The sequence below is a fragment of the Symphalangus syndactylus genome, chromosome 9 (genome assembly GCF_028878055.3).
Source record: "Symphalangus syndactylus isolate Jambi chromosome 9, NHGRI_mSymSyn1-v2.1_pri, whole genome shotgun sequence".
In the NCBI taxonomy this organism is placed as follows: Eukaryota; Metazoa; Chordata; class Mammalia; order Primates; family Hylobatidae; genus Symphalangus; species Symphalangus syndactylus.
In genome coordinates this window covers 134,762,168-134,783,481 of record NC_072431.2, presented here as the reverse complement: position 1 = coordinate 134,783,481, position 21,314 = coordinate 134,762,168, and the positions used below count along the sequence as shown (strand labels likewise).

Genomic DNA, 21,314 nt, shown 5'->3' with positions numbered 1-21,314 from the left:
GCATGTTCAATGCTGTTCAAATTTAACACTGTGTAATTGGAAAAATTAGAAGCCTAAATGTTCATAAATAATTTATTTAATAAATTATTAGCACCTATTTTACTGACACAGTATAAGAGTTAAAATGAATGAGAAAAGCAATATATATTGACATGAAGTATCTCCAAGGTATTCTAAGTGAAAAAAATGTTAACAGAAAAACATGTAGAATCACCCATTTTATTTATTTACTAAGCTCAAAACTATATCTATAGGAAATATATAAGAAAATGCATTGGAAAAAGTTTGAAAGAGTAAATCTCAGACAGTTATTAATGGTTGCCTCTGGAAATTGAAGAGGGCTGGGAGAAGAAGGTCAAGAGAAATTTCCACTTTGTACATTTTTTCTTCCATGTTGTTTGGATTTTCCACAATTGCTATGTATTTATGTTTACTTGTGAAATTAAAAATGAAAAAAAGTAGTTTGCTCAACAAATATACTTAAAAGCCCTTTAATAAGTATAATAGACATTAATATTTACAACAGTAAGTTTTCATGAGCCTTAAAACATATCTATTCTGGTAATAAGCACTTGTTTTCAAAAACCTCCAAAGTCATCATTGTTACTAAAATTTTATTGCTTGTAATGCTATTGAGTCCCAGAATAGTTCCTGTGAGTAGTAAAAGAGCTGAATTAGCATCTGAGTGGAAAGCACATGATACTAAAATTCTTGTAGGATTAGACTGTTCAGCCAAAAGAGCTTGGCTTAGCACTGTGACATCATTTTATGCTTGATCTATAACAGGTGGAGGTGACAGTAAACATAACAAAGCACCATTACACAAAAGGAGAAAGCAAAGAACTGTTTTTCCCCTCCAAATGGACAGTTACATCATGTTCAGTGGGAGACACTGTTAGATGTGGATGGGAAACCTAAAACTATCTGGATAAAGTAAGACCACCCTAATAAGGGCGCTCCCTTAATACCAGCTGCCTTTTCTAGGAGGAAAACACCTGCTTTCCCTCTGACCAACACTCATGATATAGAGATAAAGAGGTACAGCCTCAAACCTCAGAAAGATAAGGCATTAAGGGAAAAAAAGGGGGAAGGAGAAGAGAAAGGTCTAGTTAAGGACAAATTATGGACATTTGAGGGTATATGGCCAAGCAGGAGTAGAAGTTAAAATGGAGAACTGTTTCATGCAGCATTTTCTGGTCCAGTTGTGTATTTTGTAGTTGAAATGGAAATACACAGTGTTCCACCACATCAGTATGATATTTTAATATCAAATCAGATTTTCCTTTGGTCAAAAGCATAGCTAGAGTGGAATGACCACAGCAATTCCTATAGCTACAGCCCAGAAAATTCACAAAATTATTAAGTTACAGAGAAATTAGAGTGAAGCAAGTGAGAAAAGAAAACAGAACAGGGGTGAAGGGTATGGTGGTTGGGAGAAGGTGTGGGTGAGAAAAATTTCACTGTAGTAAACATCCATCATAATCAAAGAGAGCTTATCTTCCGCTAACCTATGGGTTATATGTAATATCTAGATTATGACTAATACTTGTATAGTTCTGCTTGGCTTTATGATTGAAGAACGACTTCCACACTTTGTGGGTGAATCATCCTTTTTTTTTTTAAAATATACATTTTCCCTGTTGTAATTTGACAGAGTGTTTTTATCTTCTCATCAGCTTACTATGATGTCTCTCTTACTCCTGGTTATTTCAGTTGCGAGTATGCTGACACTACTAGATCTAGCTTAAGTTAAAAGGAGAAATTTGTCATAAGGAAGTATTTTCAAGATAGCAAATGCATGAAGTTTTGCTGGGCCTTATAAGGAAGAGGGAACTGAAAAGCTATGGGGACCCACAGTGCGCACATTCTCTCTCTCTTCTCTTCTGTGGCATTCTTCTCTCCTATAGCAAATCAGCTTTCTGTCCAAGAATGAAGATGGTAACCTCATAGTGGCAGCCTTAACTTTAGAGCATGGGTAACCTCATTTCAAGTGAATATAAAAGTCTGATTTGCTGTTTTTGAATCCCAACTCCAAATTCCCCAGGAGTGAGACTCTGATGGCTCAGCTTGGTCCAATCAAGGGATGTGGGAAGCAGGGTCACAAACTAGAACATAGGTGCCAGAGACTGGCTACTCTGGGTGAAGAGGACAGTTCTCAGCAAAGAGGACAGAATCCTTAATCTAAATTAGGACTCAGGAATTAAGTCTCTGAGTCTCTGTAAACTACCAATTATGCTAGGGATTTATTTTTATTTTATTTTATTTTTTGAGATGAGAGTCTTGCTCTGTTGCCCAGGCTGGAGTGCAGTAGCACGATCTCGGCTCACTGCAACCTCCGCCTCCCAGGTTCAAGTGAATCTCCTGCCGCAGCCTCCTGAGTAGCTGGGACTATAGGCACATGCCACCAAGCCTGGTTAATTTTTTGTATTTTTAGTGGAGACAGGGTTTCACCATGTTAGCCAGGAGATCTCAATCTCCTGACCTTGTGATCCGCCCACCTCGGCCTCCCAAAGTGCTGGGATTACAGGTGTTAGCCACTGCACCTGGCTGAAATTTTGTTTTTAAGAGTAACTGCTGGCATAAATCCTTTCACACACACACAAAAAAATGTTTTTAGTGAATAGGCAACTATATGTCTAACGGTTTTTTTTTTTTTTTTTTTCTGAGACAGAGTCTTGCTGTCGCCCAGGCTGGAGTGCAGTGGCGTGATCTCGGCTCACTGCAGGCTCCACCCCCGGGGTTCACGCCATTCTCCTGCCTCAGCCTCCCAAGTAGCTGGGACTACAGGCGCCCGCCACCTCGCCTGGCTAATTTTTTGTATTTTTAGTAGAGAAGGGGTTTCACTGTGTTAGCCAGGATGGTCTCGATCTCCTGACCTCGTGATCTGCCCGCCTCGGCCTCCCAAAGTGCTGGGATTACAGGCGTGAGCTGCCGCGCCCGGCCTGTCTAACGGTTTTAAGTTAAAATTTTTTAAAGTAGGGCATAGTTATAATTGACATTTTACATATTTTGCCAAATAATTATCCTCACTTGAAAGAGGTTATTAATTCTTGGCTTACAAAGGGAAAACTGTTTTGGTTTTCAAGCACCAAAGCTTAATACATCCCGTATCTCAAGGGAATGAGGGATCTGTTCACTGGGAATCTTTTTTTTTTTTTCCTTTTCTTTTTGTGATTGAAAGTAAGGGTAAGGGGACTGATGTAGAGACAAGGATATGCTGAAATACAGAGGAGGTTTTGGAAAATTTCTTTGCCATAGCCAACCAAATTTTGGAATAAATGGTACTAAAATATCTGGATGATTTGTAGTAAAAAAACATTGCTTGCTTGTCTATCTACTTGATTAATACCCCTTGCCTTTGTCTTTTGGTTTATAATCCTACATTTGGAATAAATAAGCCTCTCTCCATATTTTATTCCTCTCTGCCTTCAGAAAAGTACATCTTCCCTATTTTGGAAAGAAACAAACTAACTCCTGGACTTCTCCCCAGCCCTTCGTTTGACCCTGTTTCCCTTTCCAAGGACTTTCCTGCATCTTTTTTTGTGCTCACATTTATGTCCCCCCTTAAGAATGATGTTTTCACAGTCTCATCATTTAATGATATTGTTCTATTTTTTAAAATTCAAATGGAGATCTTTGCATTTATCTGTATTACAACTCAGCCCTTATCCTACCAGCCCACACAGTCCTGTGTAGTGCACTAAACTGTGACAAATACTTCAATCTTCCTAATAAAATTCAATAAATTTCTTATACCTCCCAGCTTGGTTATATCTGTAAATTGGTTCTGCCACAGATATAATAGACATTTGATAACTGTGCTAAGGGTTTTAAAATACTTTTTCACCTAATCTTCAAAATCTCTCTACAGGGGAGATTATCATCCTCATTATACTGATGAGGAAACAGAGGCTTAGAAACTCTAAATAAACTTTCCTGGCAAAAGCTGTGATTGAAAGAAACCTGGGTGGTCTGGATTCTAAAGCGTAAGTTCTTAAACCCTTGGCCATGGATTTTCAACCGTGGCTTTATGTCAAACCACCTAAAAATGTTAAAAAGTTATAGAAGCCAATGCGCCATCTCACACTTACTGAGGCAGTCTTGTTGGGGTTGGGGGAGGGTTTGGGCATAGCAGTCAAGAGTCACTGCTGCCATGCTGGCCAACACTGGAAGGACAAAACCTCAAGACACTACACACAGCCCCACAGTCAACAGCTAGCTGTTAATTTTTCCCATTAGATCTTGCCACAAAGTTTTGAATCTAAATGTGTTACCTTACAGCTCATATTTCTTGTTTTTTCAAATTGTATGAATGTCCTGTAAGACTTGGTCAAATTCCTTGGAATTCTTTTCATCACTATCAAAGAATAGGGGAAATTTCCTGAAATGTTTGCCTTGGGGAGAAAATTTCTAGTGATGCCACTACCAGGAATCACATAAAGAGCTCAAAAGTTCTGTTCATACAGAATGAAAAAAAGCTCAACATTCCAGGTTAGCATTGACTTAAAATAATGTCTTAGTGATGAGCGAGGCTTTCACTTTCTGAATGACAGAAAGCAAGTTGCTTCATCTTTCTATGTGGGTAGACAGAAGATTTCTCAATTCTATAGGCTTATGAATAATATACCCCTTTTCCACCTTGTCTTCCATACCCACATCTCTAATCTTAAGAAAATAATCTGCTCCCCCACAAAAATATCCTCAATATTCACCAATTCCAAATGGCTTCTCCCAGCAATTCACCAATACCAAATGGCTTCTCCCTGCAAACAGGCTGTGGACAGTAACAGATACCATGCCTAGTTACATAAGCATATCACTGCAAAATAAAGAAACATCACTTATAATGAAAGTAATACTGTTTCAGAGTTCTAAAACAAGCATTTTTTTTCCCCTCACAAAATATCACATTTCCATTTCCACAGTTGTGATGATTTTCATTTAACCATGACATTAAGGTCATCTTTAGCTCTTCTTCATTATGTGGGTCTGTGTTCTAGCTTTTACCTCAGCAACAGTTTTTGTTTGCAGGAAAAAAGGAACTCTTTTGGTAGTCACTGTTTGTAATTGCGGCCTTGATATTCTAAGCCATTGAGTCACAATTAATAATTAGAAACTCTTATTAACTTTGCCCATATATTGCCTATGAAGCAGTAGCCGTAGGAATGCAATTTTCCTGTAAATCCGTCCCTCTTACACAGCTCTAGTTCATTATTTACTTTATAAGAGTCAGGGTGAATTCAAGTCATTTCCTATGCTATCATTTGCTTAGAGACCTTTTGCAATGGGTCTTACGTAAGAAGAAATGCAGGAGTTGCTTCGGTGAGGTTTATTTAAAGAAACCATTAAGTACAAGACAGACCTGAATAGCAGCATCACTTGTGTATGGGGAAACAGGAGCTATGAATGCGTCACTTCATTTAGGTTGACAGAAAGAGGGCTAATACTTGAAAAAAGCCCTACACGATCTGGTGCCAGGCTACTTCTTTGGCCTCACCTCTTACCACTGCCGCCTCCTTCAGTGTCCTCCAGCCACAGTGACCTCTTTCCTGATCCTTGAACTTGCCAAACACATTCCCTTCTCAAGGTCTTTGCCTTCAGGAGTCCCTCTGCCTGAAATTCTTTTCCCAGATAGTCATGGGACTGGTTCATTCTCATCCTTCAGATCTCTGCTCAAATGTCACTTATTCTAGGAAATCGTTCCTGGCCACCGTAAAATGGCACACCCCCTCCTCACTTTCTACTCGTTTTCTTTGTTGTTATGTATATGGCAGCAGAAAATTATGCACTTTCTTAGTGGCAATTACACACCCCGCACATTATGCATTTAAAGCGTTGTTGTTTTGTCGCTTCAATCAGAATACAATCCAGTAAGGCAAGGAGTGTGTGGGGTCGTGTTCACCTAGTATCTCTGGGGACCTACAGCCCGGCACCTAGTAGACACTCAGTAAATACTTGAATAAATGAATGAGGCCCTTTGGCAGCCGGGAAGCCCGTCACAGCCGTTGTCTCCACCCTCTCCTGGGCTACACTAGGTCACGCCGGTAAAGTTGTTTCTCCTCTAGGAGAAACATTCGCTAGGCCTTGTCGCCAACCCGCAGGCAGCTGGGCGCTTCATCCCACCCTCACCCCTTTCCAGCCAAGGAGCCTGATCGTAGTCAGGCTCTCGAGGTCGCATTGCTACGAAACAGCGCGTGTGAGCGCGTTGTCCCCGGCCCCCGGCGCCACTTCCCCTCGGCCTAGCAGCCTGGACTGGGGAAGGACAGGTCTGCTGTACCCGGGAAGTGGAAGGAAAAGCAGAAAGCAGAGAAGTGTACGGGAGGGGAGTCTCCGCGCGGAGGCAGCCCGGCCTCCTCCAGTGCAGGCTGCGCGCTGGGGGCGCCAGCCAGGCTGATTCAGTCCCGGCCACTTCCCTGGAGGGCGGCGGCCACACGCACACCCGCCCATCTAGTGAGGGCCGGGCCCAGCGCTGGCACCTAGCTCTAGCCGGGCACCAGTGTTTCGCGAGGCGCCGCCGCCTTAACTTCCTTGCGCGCCCACGCCCAGGGGCCGTCCCAGGAATCTCCACGCGCGCTCGCCGGCTTCCCGAGAGGCCGCCGCCCTGCGTGGCCCGAGCCTGCAGGTCCCGCGACCAGCACCGAGCGGCGCACGCGCACAGCAGGACGCGCGTCCGGCTCCTCCCCAGCCTCTATCCGGCCCTGTCTCCTGCCAGTCGGGGAGACTGCAGGCCAACCGGGAGGCTGAGTTCGAAGCTAATAGGGCGGCCAAGCCAGTGTCGCCCGCGGCGTTGAGAAGACGGTGTGGCCCAGGAGAGGGTGGAGACAACAACTGTGACGGGCTTCCCGGCTGTCCGAAGTGGGAGTGGTGTGGGGCTGCAGGAAGGAGAGAGGAAGAGGAGCAGAAGGGGGCAGCAGCGGACGCCGCTAACGGCCTCTCTCGGCGCTGACAGGCTGGGCCGGCGCCCGGCTCGCTCGGGTGTTCGCGTCGCCACTTCGTCCTCTCGGCCGCTCGGGCCCCTCGGCCCGGGCTTGCGGCGCGCGTCGGGGCTGACGCAGGGAGAGGCCTGGTCCTCGCTGCCGAGGGATGTGAGTGGGAGCTGAGCCCACACTGGAGGGCCCCCGAGGGCCCAGCCTGGAGGTCGTTCAGAGCCGTGCCCGCCTCCGGGCTTCGCAGACCTTGGCCCGCCGGGTAGGAGCCGCCCCTGCGGGCTCGAGGGCGCGCTCTGGTCGCCCGATCTGTGTAGCCGCTGGGTGTTATCTCTGCCTGGCTTCTGGGTGGGGGGCAGCAGTTGTCTCTCCACCCCCTTCCTACCTTCTGATCCCTCCTACCCCCTGCTAGTGGCAGCAAACTTCTGAGCCAGAAAAATCTTCCTCTTTAAGACGACACCTAGAACGACTCTTGCTGGTGATGTTTGCTTCCATTTGTGTCTTATAATTCCCGCGCCCCCGCCTCCTTATTCCTTTTTAAAATTTTCTGGACACTTAAACAGCCTAGAAGAAGCATCTATTTCCCCTGGATTTATGTGGTAGTAGTAACTGCTGCTTCTTTTTTTAGGTTTCAGAAGCAGGCAGCAGGAACAAGATGTGAACTGTTTCTCTTCTGCAGAAAAAGAGTCTCTTCCTCCCCCCCCCGCGACGGTGGGTGTGCTGTCCTTTATCGCTGCAGTAAAGGCGAAGGTGTCTGGAGCTGGGCGTGCGTGCGTAGGAAGGTTGGAAGCGTGTGAAGAGAGGCAGGGCTCATTGTTGCTTACTCCTATGAAAATGTCAGTGCTAAACTTTTAATGTTGATCTGGGAGAGTAATTTTGGGGTGTTCTGTTGTTCGTCTTGGATCCTTTAAGGAACATTTTTTTTGTTGGCTTTACACATAACATGACTTCGCAGAGAAACGTAAAACGTTGTCCATTACCCTTTCTTCTTAAGCAGCCAGAGATTCTTAATCCTTCAAAGAGGAGTATTTCCAAGCAATAAGAGATAGCTTTTGGGAGAACACATTAGCTATTCTTTCTGGGGTTTCTGCTACCACACTGAATGTTTCCTGGTGGTTTTATCTGCCTAAGCTTGCTGTGTCGGTTGAATTTACCCAGTTTGTTTTCCGGTAATTACTAATCTGTCAGGAGAAACTCCATTTCTCTGAATGAAAGGGTAGGAGCGGCTGAGTATGGAGAAGGAAACTGGAAGTGGGAATAAGGGAGATGATTGCTTTTGGTTTCATAATAAGTTTGTACAGTGAGTTGTTGGGCTACTGCAAATAAATATTTTATATCCCTTCTCCAGAATGCTTGGGACCAAAAGTGTTTTGGATTTTTTTTTTTTTTTTAATTTTGGAATGTTTGCATACACAAAATGAGATATCTTGAGGATGGGACCCAAGTGTAAATACGAAATTCGTTTGTGTTTCATATACACCTTATTCACACAGCCACTAAGTCATTTGCAATATTTTTAATACGTCTGTGCATGAAACAAAGTTTGTATTAAGTACTTATGCGGGGAATTTTCCCCTTGTAGCATCATCTTGGTGCTCAAAATGTTTCAGATTTTGGAGCTTTTCAGATTAGGGATGTTCAACCTGTATTTTGATATAACATCCAGAACATTTGAAGATGAATAATCAATTTTTGGCCTCCCTTCCCCCACCAGCCTCACCTTATACCACTTTAAATGTGAGAATTATTTGCTTGTACGTGCATTGGTCTGTTGGTGTGTAATGTATGTACAGACTGGATGTATCCAGCACTTGCCTTAATAGTACATGTATTTACCTGAATAGGAAAGCTGCAGTACTTGCTGGCTAGAAGAGCACACCATGCTTGTTTTTGCTCTAACTGAATATCCTGTATATGCAATTTATAGCATGTTTTAGGGACTCATTAGGGAATTTTTTGTGTGTGTGCCTTTGGTGATTTGAGACAGGTGTCTCAGATATGGAAAGGGAATATGACATTGTTTCTCTGTTTCACCTGGCTATTGCTGAAAGGTGGGATGCTTTTGAGGCAGAATAGGAAAGTGCATTGGCTTTGGAGTGAGATCTGAATTTGAATCCTGGTGTTCTTGCCACTTAAGACTTGTATTATTTACCGCCGGGCAGGGTGGCTCAGGCCTGTAATCCCAGCACTTTGGGAGGCTGAGGAAGGAGGATCACTTGAGGTCAGGAGTTTGAGACCAGCCTGGCCAACATGATGAAACCCCATCTCTACTAAAAATACAAAAATTAGCCGGGCGTGATGGTGCACACCTGTAATCCCAGCTGCTCGGGAGGCTGAGGCAGGAGAATTGCTTGAACCTGGGAGGTGGTGGTTGCAGTGAGCCGAGATCTCACCACTGCACTCCAGCCTGGGCAACAGAGCGAGACTCTGTCTAAAAAAAAGGAAAGAAAGAAAGAAAAAAAGAGTTGTGTTATTTACTACTCTTTTAGCTTCACTTTCTTATAAGATTGTTGTGAGAACTGAGTAAGACATATGCGAAGTGGTAAATTGCCTGGCTCTCATAAAACTCTTGGCTACTATCATGGCTGGGAGGCAAAGGAGATTCAGAGAAGGGCAGAATGACTGCATAAGGTGATCTGCCTGTAACTAGTATTTCTACCTTTCTAGTATAAAGAGATAACGGACTTTAAGTTCTTAAACTGGTGAGGGAGTATCGTAGCCTTTGTATGGAAAGGTTTGACTTTTGTCTCTCTGCTTAAACCCCCATTGTGTTGCCCCTACCAATTATTGTGCTGCCCCCTTGTGGTTAACTGTGCTAAGAACTTTCTTTTGCTCTTCCCCCATTACATTTCCCACCCTTCCCCACTCCTTTTTAGACCCCTCCTCTTAGCTCCCAGTTTCCCAAACTGTGTGCCAAGGTGCCCAGAGCACCTCAGGCTTGAACTTTTGTTTTGAGGTAGTTCATGGTTTCAATATTAGATACCTACACCCGTTTCTACAATGTCATGTCTTTGTGAAGATGTATTTTCAGAGGTTGCTCTGATAAAAAGCAACTACTACATGAAAATGAATGTAGAACAGGAAATGACGGTGTGGTATTGTCCAATTTGATTCTAAGGTTTGATAAGTTCTACAGTGCTCGACACTAAGTTATAAGGACATAACTACTAAGTAAGTTGTTCGAACCTATTTCTTTTGGCCTGGGGGTGTCATGAAAAATTTGCTAAGACTCAGGGCTCCCTGAATGGGTTTGGAAACCTCTGACTTAGCTTTTAGTTTGCTTTTCTGATAAAATTATTGATATAAAGCTAGTACCAGCAGATCATGGCTTAATATATTTCCTCTCCTATGTAATATGTTTATAACTTCTGCCCAGTTCTTTGATTTTAAAACTAATCCTATTGCTAACTTGTTGTACTAGTAACTTCCTGGTTTTTCCTGTACTGGTCTTCTGCTTCTATTTCTGTTCATCTACTTAAACTCCAAATGCCCCAAGTGAAAGTTACCATTTTCTACCCCTTAATTTTCTTCTAATCATGTAGGCTTTAAATTAGGCATCATCTTTAAACTACTTCTTTCATTTATCTCTTACTCTCATTCAAAATGTCCATATTTCCTTTCTTTCTCATATCTCTGCTTTCCCTCCTTTACTATGTGAATCCCAGGACACATTTCCTGAGCCTAGAATATTGAAAGTCATTTAAACTTCTGAGAATTTTGTGTCCCTTCCTTCTGTTTATCCTCAATAGAGATTCCACTCTAATTCTTATTATAGCATTCCCTTGCCCCAAAACCTTCAGTGGCTTACTGTTTTCTACTTATTAAATTTTCCTGACTTTTAAGATAGTCTATTATCAATCCCTGCCCTATTTATTTAGTCTTTTGTCTAAGGATCTCTAGTCCTTAAGCTTGTAAGCTGATTTCCACACTTTCTAATAACAAGCTATGCTTCTTCTGTCCTCTAATTTTTGCTTGGGTTCTCCATCCCTCTTTTTTTCCTCTTTCTATTTCTGTAGCTCTTTAGTCTTAGAGCATCTTCACATGGTTTAATTATATGCCATGCTTCAGTTGTTTGATAGTTATTTCCCTAGTGTTAGCCGTATCTTTTCAAGTTGATTGTGTATTCTTTGAGGAGCAGTACCTTAGATTAAAAAAAAAACCACAACACACAGTGGAGAGCAGGTGGGCGGCATTCAAGAAATACATGTTGATTGTGTGATAAGGAACTGTAGTCACCAAATATTTATTAATACTTGCAATGTAAAAGGTACTTGGCTGTATCCAAAAGAGAAATAAAGAAATATAAAATAGGTTCCTTTCCCTAAGGACTTACAGTATAATTGGGCAGATAAGCTAAATAATAAAAGTTACAGATATTTCAGACCACTTAGAGTTGAGCAGACATTTTGCATAATAGGAAGGAACTGGTAGAGGGGGTAAGCAAAGGCAAAATATTTATATATGTATGATGTGTTCAGAGAGCAGTACATAAATAACTTGACTGAAATGAAGGTTTGTGTGAAAGAGTAGTAAGAAATTGTGTTAAAAATGTAGTTGGAATTTGATTATGGTTGTCTTTAAATGCTAGGATGAGAAGAATGTACTTTGACCTGTAGATATGGAGAAGCTTTAAAAGTTTTGAACTGAGAAAGAGTTTGCTGAAATAAATATTTTAGGAAAATCAAAGCAGCACCAGTGCTAGGTCTTACATGAATTGGAAAGAGAATCTTAGAAAGAGGTAGGAAAATAATTGAGCCCTGAAGTAATGAGGACTTAGAAATAAGTCAGATTGCAAAGATGTCACAAGACATTATTATGGATTGGATAAGAAGGGAGAATGGAGGGGAGAAGAATGATTAAAGATTACCTTACCTTGAAGGTTTGCTCTTCAGTGACAGAGCAAATTAAAAAGTGTTGACTTTCCAAGACATCTTAGAACATCTAAGTCTATATGTTTTGTATATTAGGACTCAGACCAGAGAGATTTAAAAATGTGTCCAAAGTTACTCAGCTAGTTAATGACAAAGAAACTGCCATTTGATTAATGGCAGTTACTAAGAAAAATAGTTACGGCAGTGTTAGTAGCTGGTAGAGGTGATGTAGACAGTTGAGCCTATATTGTGGATATGTTGAGTTTGCGGTGGCCGTGGGATGGGTAAGTGAAAATTGATAGCCCACAGTGGGACATATGACTAGAATTTGTTAGCGAAGTTAAGGCTGGTGCTGTGGCACTTAAGAGAAAAGAGTAGTGAAATTGAGCCTTGGGGGTTGCCCATAATTAGCGGGTGGGTGAAAGAGAGGAATGGGTAAAGGAGACAAAGAAAAAACAGTTAGTATGAGAGAGGCAAATTAGTGGATAGCTTAGAAGGTGGAATGATCAACTTGTTGATCATTGGCAAGAAATGAGAAGAATCAGATCCAAAAAAAGGTCTTATAAAGAAAGATGTATTAGTGTTTTCCCATCATTCTCAGTAAACTATCACAAGGACAAAAAACCAAACACCGCATGTTCTCACTCATAGGTGGGAATTGAACAATGAGAACTCATGGACACAGGAAGGGGAACATCACACTCCGGGGACTGTTGTGGGGTGGGGGGAGGGGGGAGGGACAGCATTAGGAGATATACCTAATGCTAAATGACGAGTTAATGGGTGCAGGAAATCAACATGGCACATGGATACATACGTAACAAACCTGCACATTGTGCACATGTACCCTAAAACCTAAAGTATAATTAAAAAAAAAAAAGATGTATTAGTGTTTTCCTAATAAGAAATCTATAAAAACAGAAGAAAATTGCTTATACTTTCCCTATGTGGAAATAACCACTGTTAATATTTTGTTCTCTCCGGTTTAACAAAAGACCTTTGGATTTGACAGTTGGGTGATCAGTGGAGACTTTTCCAAAGCTCTCCATCACTAGGACTAAGGATGAGAATTTTAGGCATAATAAAACCTAGGAGGTATTTTTCAACAGATTGTCATTCGTCTGTATCCTCTTATATATCACACTGTTCAGGTACTATTCTTCCTATGTGCATTGGTTCTGTGTTTTTTCTGAATGATAGAAGGTTAGACAAGCCATCTCTGGGTGCTTTTGTGCTGGTAAAATTTGAATAAAGTGATAAAATATTTGTTTCTAAAAGGAAGGAGAAATTCTTGGTTGACAACATAAATCTGAGGGTTGAATGATTGATGAAATTAGGGGTACTGGAAAGAACAAAGAGAAGCATTATCTATTTTGAAGATTTCTGTATAGCTACAAAGGGTTAACTAGGTTAGAATGGTCCATGGGCTGTTTACTTTGCTTGCATGTTTATTTTGATCTTCCCAAGAACATTCTTCTGTTCATCTTTTTAGTATCAGTTATTGGAAACAGAGTACTCACTAGTTCTTACTAAGTGATTTTAGTTTAACATATAATGATTATGAAATACAATGCTATTAGGTAATATTTTTATAATATAAAGGGCCATGTGATGTGAGTAAGTGCACTGTTTTGGAAATCAGGGGATAAGGGACTGACCCTGGTGTCAACATGGTATATGATTTCAAGCAACTCACGTAATCAGTGAGTCTTGTCTATTGAGGGAATGGACTAAATCTTTTTTTAGAAAATTTAAAAAGGTGGGATCACATGGTAAAATGTGTATAAAGTTTAAAAAGGAAATGGTTTACCAATGTTTATGACAAAAACCAGCAAACTCTTTCCCACCGCCCCCGCCACATCTCCTTTTCTAGTCTCTCATTCCTGTTCACCAGGCAACCACCTGTCCTCTGTGCTTTGCCCTTTTCACCTTTATAATGAATGAATTGTTTAGCATCCCCTCTAAAGCCTCGCCATTGAGTTGTGTAGAAGAGCTCATCCCCTTTGCCTTCAAGGGCTTTACCATTATATTTCTTTCCTCTCTTTCTTGCCTTCTCAATTCTTCCCTCTACTGGATTATTTCCATCAGGATTACTCTGATTGCTATTGCTGTGTAACAGAAACTACCCAAAACTTAGTGATTTAAAACTACTACTTTATTGGGCTCACAGATACGATGGGTCAATAATTGAGACAGGGCACACCAGGGATGACTTTGTTTTTGCTCCACAATGGCTACTTGGACATGAGTTGGGAAGAATTGCCAGCCAGGGGTGACTTGAAGGCAAAGGACTGGAATCATCTGGAGGTGTCTTCACTTACATGATGGGTAGTTGATGCTGGCTCTTGACTGGGATGTTAGCTGGGCTGTTAACTGGAGCATGTACATGTGGCCTGGATTTCCTCACAATATGGTGGCTTCAGGGTCGTCACCTTTCATAGTGGTGAGTAGAGAATTAAAAGTGAGTGTGTCAGTGTGTCTCAACATAAATCTTTTATGATTTAGCCTTGGTAGCTGCACAGTATAACTTCTGCCATGTCCTACTGGTTGTAAGGGTCAGAAGCCTGTCCAGATTTGATGGGGGAGTGGCAAGTTCACACTGTAGAAGAAAAACATGTGAGATGGGAAATATTGTTATGGCCATCTTTGGACAATTATTAATACTATTGCCATACTTTGCCATTTTGCCAAACTTCACATCCCTCCTGTATCTGAAATACATGCAAAATATACTGAGCTTCTCCTCATAGGTCCCTAATTCACATCCTGTCATGACAGTAACTCAGAGTCCAGTATTTCATCATATAAATCAGGTCCAGGTACAGAATAGTTTTCTTGGGTATGGTTAATTGGATATGGTTCTTCTTGAACTGAGGACCCATGAAGAGACAGTTTATATGTCCCCCACATACTTTACAAAATGGAAAAGGCACAGGTTATCTGCAGTAGACATTCCTCCTCAAGAAGCGCACAAGGTAGGCACAGTCTGTAGCAATTCCTCAACCCCACTGGGCACATGTTGCCAGTTCCTTGATTAGGTCTCAGTCCTGCTTCCTGGAAGTCATTCTTAATAGGTCATAGGCTTCTTCTGTTTTTGGGTTTACCTTCTGAATTATTTATCTCCGCCACCCCCGCACCCAACCCATATAAAGTGCTTTGTATTTGTAAGAGTAACTTTCTGAGCTTGCTTCCTGCCTGTAGTGCTCCAGGGTCCAAAGGCCCCCTTTTATATAGCAACTGTCCCTTTCATTCCAAGTTAATACAACTCCTTTAAAAACTTTATAGACTTCCAGTGTGTAAGCTTATAATCTGTACCGCCATACCCACAAATCTCTTTTGAGAGGAACTCTTTCCTCCCCTAAGCTCTGTGTGAGTCTGCTGTGGAACAACACCCTTAAGATCCTTAGATAATATTTTATCTGAAAGGATCTATGAGGTACTGATTTAGATCTTAAGAAAGGATCTTATAATCACACTCTAGATTGGATCTTTGCTCTGAGGCCCTTTTTATTTGACACTTTGCTGGCTGAAAAGATTGTTCTGAGTCCATTACGTCTCCTTGAAATTCTACTCAAAAAATGAATAGCTCATTCTTTAGTTCATCTCTCTGTTCTCTCAATTATAAGGGCAGCTAGAAGAAGCCAGATTGCTTTAACTTCCTGCCGAGAATCTCCTTAATTCATTAGGTCAGGTATGTATTTTATTTTCCATGTTAATGTAGGTGATAGTTTTGCCAAACTTTGCCCTAGTATATAACAAGGGTCTCCTCTTTTTTTTTTTTTTGAGACGGAGTCTCGCTCTGTCGCCCAGGCTGGAGTGCAGTGGTGCAATCTCGGCTCACTGTAAGCTCCGCCTCCCGGGTTCACGCCATTCTCCTGCCTCAGCCTCTCCGAGTAGCTGGGACTACAGGCGCCCGCCACCACGCCCGGCTAATTTTTTGTATTTTTAGTAGAGACGGGGTTTCATCATGGTCTTGATCTCCTGATCTCGTGATCCGCCCGCCTCGGCCTCCCAAAGTGCTGGGATTACAAGCGTGAGCCACCGCGCCCGGCCAAGGGTCTCTTATTCAGCTTTCACTATCATTTCTCTCACTTTCCTTGAAGTCCTCACTGACAGTCTCCTTGAGGGTTCTTAGGCTCCCATGAAGTTTCCTGAAGACCCTTTAAATGTGTGAACACAAAGGGTCCTTATCTGTTCCTGGCTATATAGCAGGTCCTTGAATAACTGTCATTTCTTCATAACGTTGATAAGAACAAAATGGATTGTTTGTGTGGGGCCACTGTTTGTGTGGGGCCACTGTTTGTGTGGAGTTTGGACATTCTCCCCACGTCTGTGTGGGTTTTTCCGAGTGCTCCAATTTCCTCCCACATCCCAAAGATGTGTATGTTAGTGGATCGGTGTGTCTAAATGGTCTCAGTCTGACTGATCATGTATGTATGAGTGTGCCTTGCAGTGAGTGATGTCCTGTCCAGGGTTGGTTCCCACCTTGTGCCTTGAGCTGCTAGGATAGGCTCTAGCCACTCGTGACTGAACTGAATTGGGTAAATAATTATCTTACTTGTTTTTATTAGTCTTTCTTAAATGTGTGTACAGCTCACATTTATTTCAGTGTTTAATAATCAGAGTGTTTGGAGTCTTTATTTAGAAGTTTGATGATATTTTTGTGGCCATAAATATGCCATAGGAACTTCCTTATCTCAATTAGCCTAAGGAAAAATGGATTTTGTTACACATTGTTTCACTTAAAGTCACAGTTTCCAAGAACGTGCTGAAGACAGTGAGGATTAACTGTACTAGAACTGTTTCCTAATCCAGTGGTTCTTATCAGAATTACCTAAAGGATTTATTGAAACACAAATTGCTGCTGGGCCCCACCCCCAGAGTTTGTTTCATTAGCTCTGGAGTGGGACTTGAGGAGGTGATCTGATAATGTTGATCTGGGGCCTAGATTGTGAGAATTACTGATTTAAACCAGGGATTGGCAAGATGTTTCTATTAAGGATCATAAATAAAATATTTTAGACTTTGTGGGCAAGATTGTTTCTCTTGCACCTACTCAATTCCGCCTTTGTGGTGCAAAAGCAGTTATAGACAATACATAAATGAACAGATGTGGCTCATGGCTGTGTTCTCATAAAGCTTTATTTACATAACAGGCAACTGGCTAAATTTGGTATGTGTGAACTGTGCTCTGCCAATTCCCAGTTTAAATCATTACTTGACTCCACATCTCTTCAAGCTATGGCCCCATTTTTCACTCCCCTTTGGAACAAAACTCTTTGAGAGTTGTCTGTATTTGTCTCTTTTTATTCTTTCTTAAAAGAAATCTATTTTTTGAACACATTTAAATGTCTTAGAATTCAAAAAGTAGTAAATATCTTTGTACATTTGTCAGGGCGTGTGTGTGTGTGTGTGACTATAACTAAAGATTAAGTAGAAGAGGAATTGCTGATTCAAAAGTGGTATATGTTACTGAGTTCAACAAATATTGCCAAATTGACATAGAAATACCAATTTATGCTTTTCTACACCTTTACTAACATTGTGTTTTCAGATGACTTGATCTTTGCCAACTTGAGACATGAAAAATAGAATCTCATTATAATTTTAATTTGCTTTTTATTCTCCTTTTTTGGGGAACTCTTCACTCATATGTTAGGCCACTTTCTATTGGATTTGTGGTCCTTTTGCTTTGCTTTGTGGGAGCTCTTATACTAAGGAAGATGGATTTGAGTTTGTGAAATGAGTTGTTTTCCCTAGGTTGTCTTTTTATCTTTTTGATATTGTAGATAGTGTGATTTTGTTGTTGTGCGTCTAGGGAGGTCCTTTCTAACCCTGAAATTATATTTTGAGATTCTCCCTTGTTTTCTTGTTCCATCTGGAATTTATACTGATGCAAGATATAAGATGGAATGCAACTTTTTTCCCCTAGATGGTTGTCCAGTTTCAATACTATTTGTCAGATAATCCTTCTTTTCTCTGCTGCTGTGAAATGCTGGTGTTTTAAATTGTGTATGTGGTTTGATCTATTTCTGGACTTTGTTTCATTCTAACTGGCTCCTGTGAAACCATATTGTGAGTTATTGGGTAGTGAACATTTCTATTTATTTGTTTCCAAGTCCTGTATAATATTTATTAGCATATGGGAGGCATTCAAGTACTTGAAAATAAAATGAATAAATCAAGCATTCAGGCACAGAAGCAGATCTTTTTTGCCAATTATTCAATTTAGTTATTACTTCTATTTAATTTCTCTGTTTATTTCTGATTTTAAACTTGAATTTAACCTTGGTTTTCCATTTTAATTTTACCTTTTTTTAAAACTTTATTGTGAAGTATTAAGTTATTTTTTGTACTTACTGAATGGGCATTTGCTAACTTATGAGTCTGCTCTTATTAGTCTATTTTTGGCCTGAAATTGTTAAAAATTCACAATATAGTTTTATTTGTATCAAATTTGCTACTGAGGGAAGGTTGTCATTTCATAATGGCAATCCATAGGATAGGTCAAGATATTTGAGATTGGAACCATTAAGGATAAGTTCATTTAACATTGAATTATTAGATCTGTGGTTAATTGGCCAGGTTAGAGAAGACAGAATTACAGGGAAGTCTGGATTTTACAACTTATTATTTTTGAGGGTCAAATTTAGAATAATATTTTTAAGCTTTTTAAGTAGAAATATATGGATCACCTGAGGTCAGGAGTTCACGACCAGCCTGACTAACAGGGTGAAACCGTGTCTCTACTAAATACAAAAAAAAAAATAGCCAGGTGTGGTGGTGCATGCCTGTAATCTGAGCTACTTGGGAGGCTGAGACAGGAGAATCGCTTGTACCTGGGAGGTGGAGGTTGCAGTGAGCTGAGATTGTGCCATTGCACTCCAGCCTGGGCAACAAGAGTGAAACTCTGTCTCAAAAAATAAATAAATAAATAAAAATAAAAATAAAAAAATAAATAGAAATATACTATTCTGATTCTCTTATTAATACTTATTTATATGTATAATTTATTTTTTAAACACATGAGGTATTGTAGATTTTTTGGTTTGTTTTGAGGAGGGGCGGGGGTGATGTGAAATATAGTTTTCATTGCATCAGATCTTCAGTTGTAATGATATTGCTGGAATCCTCTATTTAGGACCTTGTCTTGTTAAAAAAATATTATCCTTGCTGTCACCCCTACCCCTCCCTGCCACAGACTTTTAAAGGTAAGTATTCTGCGATAATTGGATTATATTTACTATTATGAAAATTTAAAATTATTAGAAATAAAATGAAATATACCTTCATTGTAGTAATTTTGATTCACAGTGCCTCTGGTTGTGGTGGTCAGTAAAAGTAACACTGTATTAGGAACAATCTTCATGGTGGGAGTTCTCTCCTTTTACTCTTCTGTTAGTTTGTTCTTTTTTTTTTTTTTTTTTTTTGGAGACGGTTTCACTCTGTCACTCAGGCTGGAGGACAGCGGCTCGATCACGGCTCACTGCAGCCTTGCCTTCCCTCGGGTCCAGTGATCCTACCTCAGCCTCCTGAGTAGCTGGCACTGCAGGTGAGTGCCACTATGCCTGGCTAATTTTTGTATTTTTTTTTTGGAGAGATGGAGTTTCACCGTGTCGCTCAGTCTGGTCTTGAACTCCTGGGCTCCAGCGATCTTTCTGCATCAGCCTCCCGAAGTGCTGGGATTATGGTTCTGGAGCCACCGCGTGTGGCCTGTTAGCCTGTTCTTGCATTGCTATAAAGAAATACCTGAGGCTGAGTAATTTATAAAGAAAAGAGGTTTAATTGGCTCATGGTTCTGCAGGCTTACAAGCATGGGGCTGGCATTTGCTCAGCTTCTGGGGAGTCCTCCGGGAGCTTTTACTCATGGCCGAAAGCTAAGAGGGAGCAGGAATATCACATTTCAAGAGCTGGAGCAAAAGAGAATGTGGGGAAGATGCACACACTTTTAAATAGCCAAATCTTGCAAGAACTCAGTATCTTCAGGACAGCACCAAGGGGGATGTTGCTAAACCATTCATGAGAAATCCACCCCCATGATCCAATCACCTCCCACCAGGACCTCCAACATTGGGGATTACAGTGCAACACGTGAAATTTAAAGGGGACAACATCCAAACTATATCAACCTTGCTCTACCCCTCAGCCTCATTTTATAGGCAACAATTGAATATATTGGTTTTATAAAGTTTTGATAAGGAAGGATTCATTAGGTGTGGATTTTAGGACTTGGGGAATAACTCAGAGAAGAAAATAGTGCATGATAGTATAAGTCTATCTGATTGATGAGTAACTGGAAATCCTTCCAAAACATAATGCTTCAGTGTCTGCAGAATTGTTTCATTTCCATATTTATATATTCCTTTTTCTTTCCTTGTTTATCCATAGGTGCTTAATTTTATTTTTTATCTGAATGCATTATGATAATCTTAAAATAATTATTTCAGAGGAATATCTGAAATATTCAGTGTTCTTCTAGCATGGCAGTATTTTAAAAATCATTAGGAACTTAAATTCATACTGATTTAAACAACTTCTAGATTTTTTTGAATATCAATAGCAGAGCGGTAGTTTTAAATATTTCACGAGCAGAATTAATTAAATTTCCTGTGCAATTTTATTTTTTATAAACAAACTCATCACTTCTTAAAATCTTTTAAAAATGCCTTGGTAATACAGGCTTGGAATATGATGGTTTTGAAATGAGATCTTAAGGGAAAAAAAACTCCAACTTTTTTTTTGTTTGTTTTGTTTTGAGACGGAGTCTTGCTCTGTCACTCAGGCTGGTGTGCAGTGGCATGATCTCAGCTCACTTCAACTTCTGCCTCCCAGATTCAAGCAATCCTCCTGCCTCAGCCTCCCGAGTAACTGGGATTACAGGCGCATACCACCACGCATGGCTAATTTTTGTATTTTTAGTAAAGACGGGGTTTCACCACGTTGGTCAGGCTGGTCTCAAACTCCTGACCTCATGATCCCCCCGCCTTGGCCTCCCAAAGTGCTGGGATTACAGGCATGAGCCACTGTGCCAGGCCAAAAACTCCACCTTTTAAAGGCCTATTTAAAGCACTTGTCCCATCTTTGTTCACACTTTTTTTGTATGTGTGTTATGAATTATAAATCTGGCTTTTCCTGTGTAGTCATCATTAAGCATGATTCTAAGAAGTAGCTCAAAATCTCCTAAGACCAAAAACCAAAAAAAACAAAAAAAAACCCCAAAAACCAAAACCAGAAAAGGGATACATTTTGCAGAATAATTTATATTTTCTTCTTTTCATGGCATCAGTTTTCTCTGGAGTTCTTTTTTTTTTTTTTTTTGAGCCGGAGTCTCCCTCTGTCACCCAGGCAGTAGTACAGTGGCGCGATCTGCAAGCTCCACCTCCCGGGTTCACGCCATTCTCCTGCCTCAGCCTTCAGAGTAGCTGGGACTACAGGCGCCCGCCACCATGCCCAGCTATTTTTTTTTTTGTATTTTCAGTAGAGACGGGATTTCATTGTGTTAGCCAGGATGGTCTCG

General features: G+C 40.9%; 1 protein-coding gene across 6 annotated transcripts in view; it reads left to right on the top strand.

The window, feature by feature from the left end:
* Nucleotides 1-6,063: 6,063 nt before the first annotated feature.
* The window catches only part of JAK2 (Janus kinase 2), a 150,118-nt gene continuing 134,867 nt past the window's right edge, over nucleotides 6,064-21,314 (top strand). Inside the window, exons 1-2 of one of the 6 annotated variants that reach the window (XM_063609183.1) lie at nucleotides 6,064-7,188; nucleotides 7,555-7,637. The gene's annotated coding sequence lies outside the window, so the exon portion shown is untranslated. Of the gene's footprint in view, nucleotides 7,405-7,554; nucleotides 7,642-21,314 lie in introns of all 6 variants that reach the window. The other 5 variants (XM_063609178.1, XM_055294316.2, XM_063609180.1 and 2 more) reach the window with 5 other exon arrangements.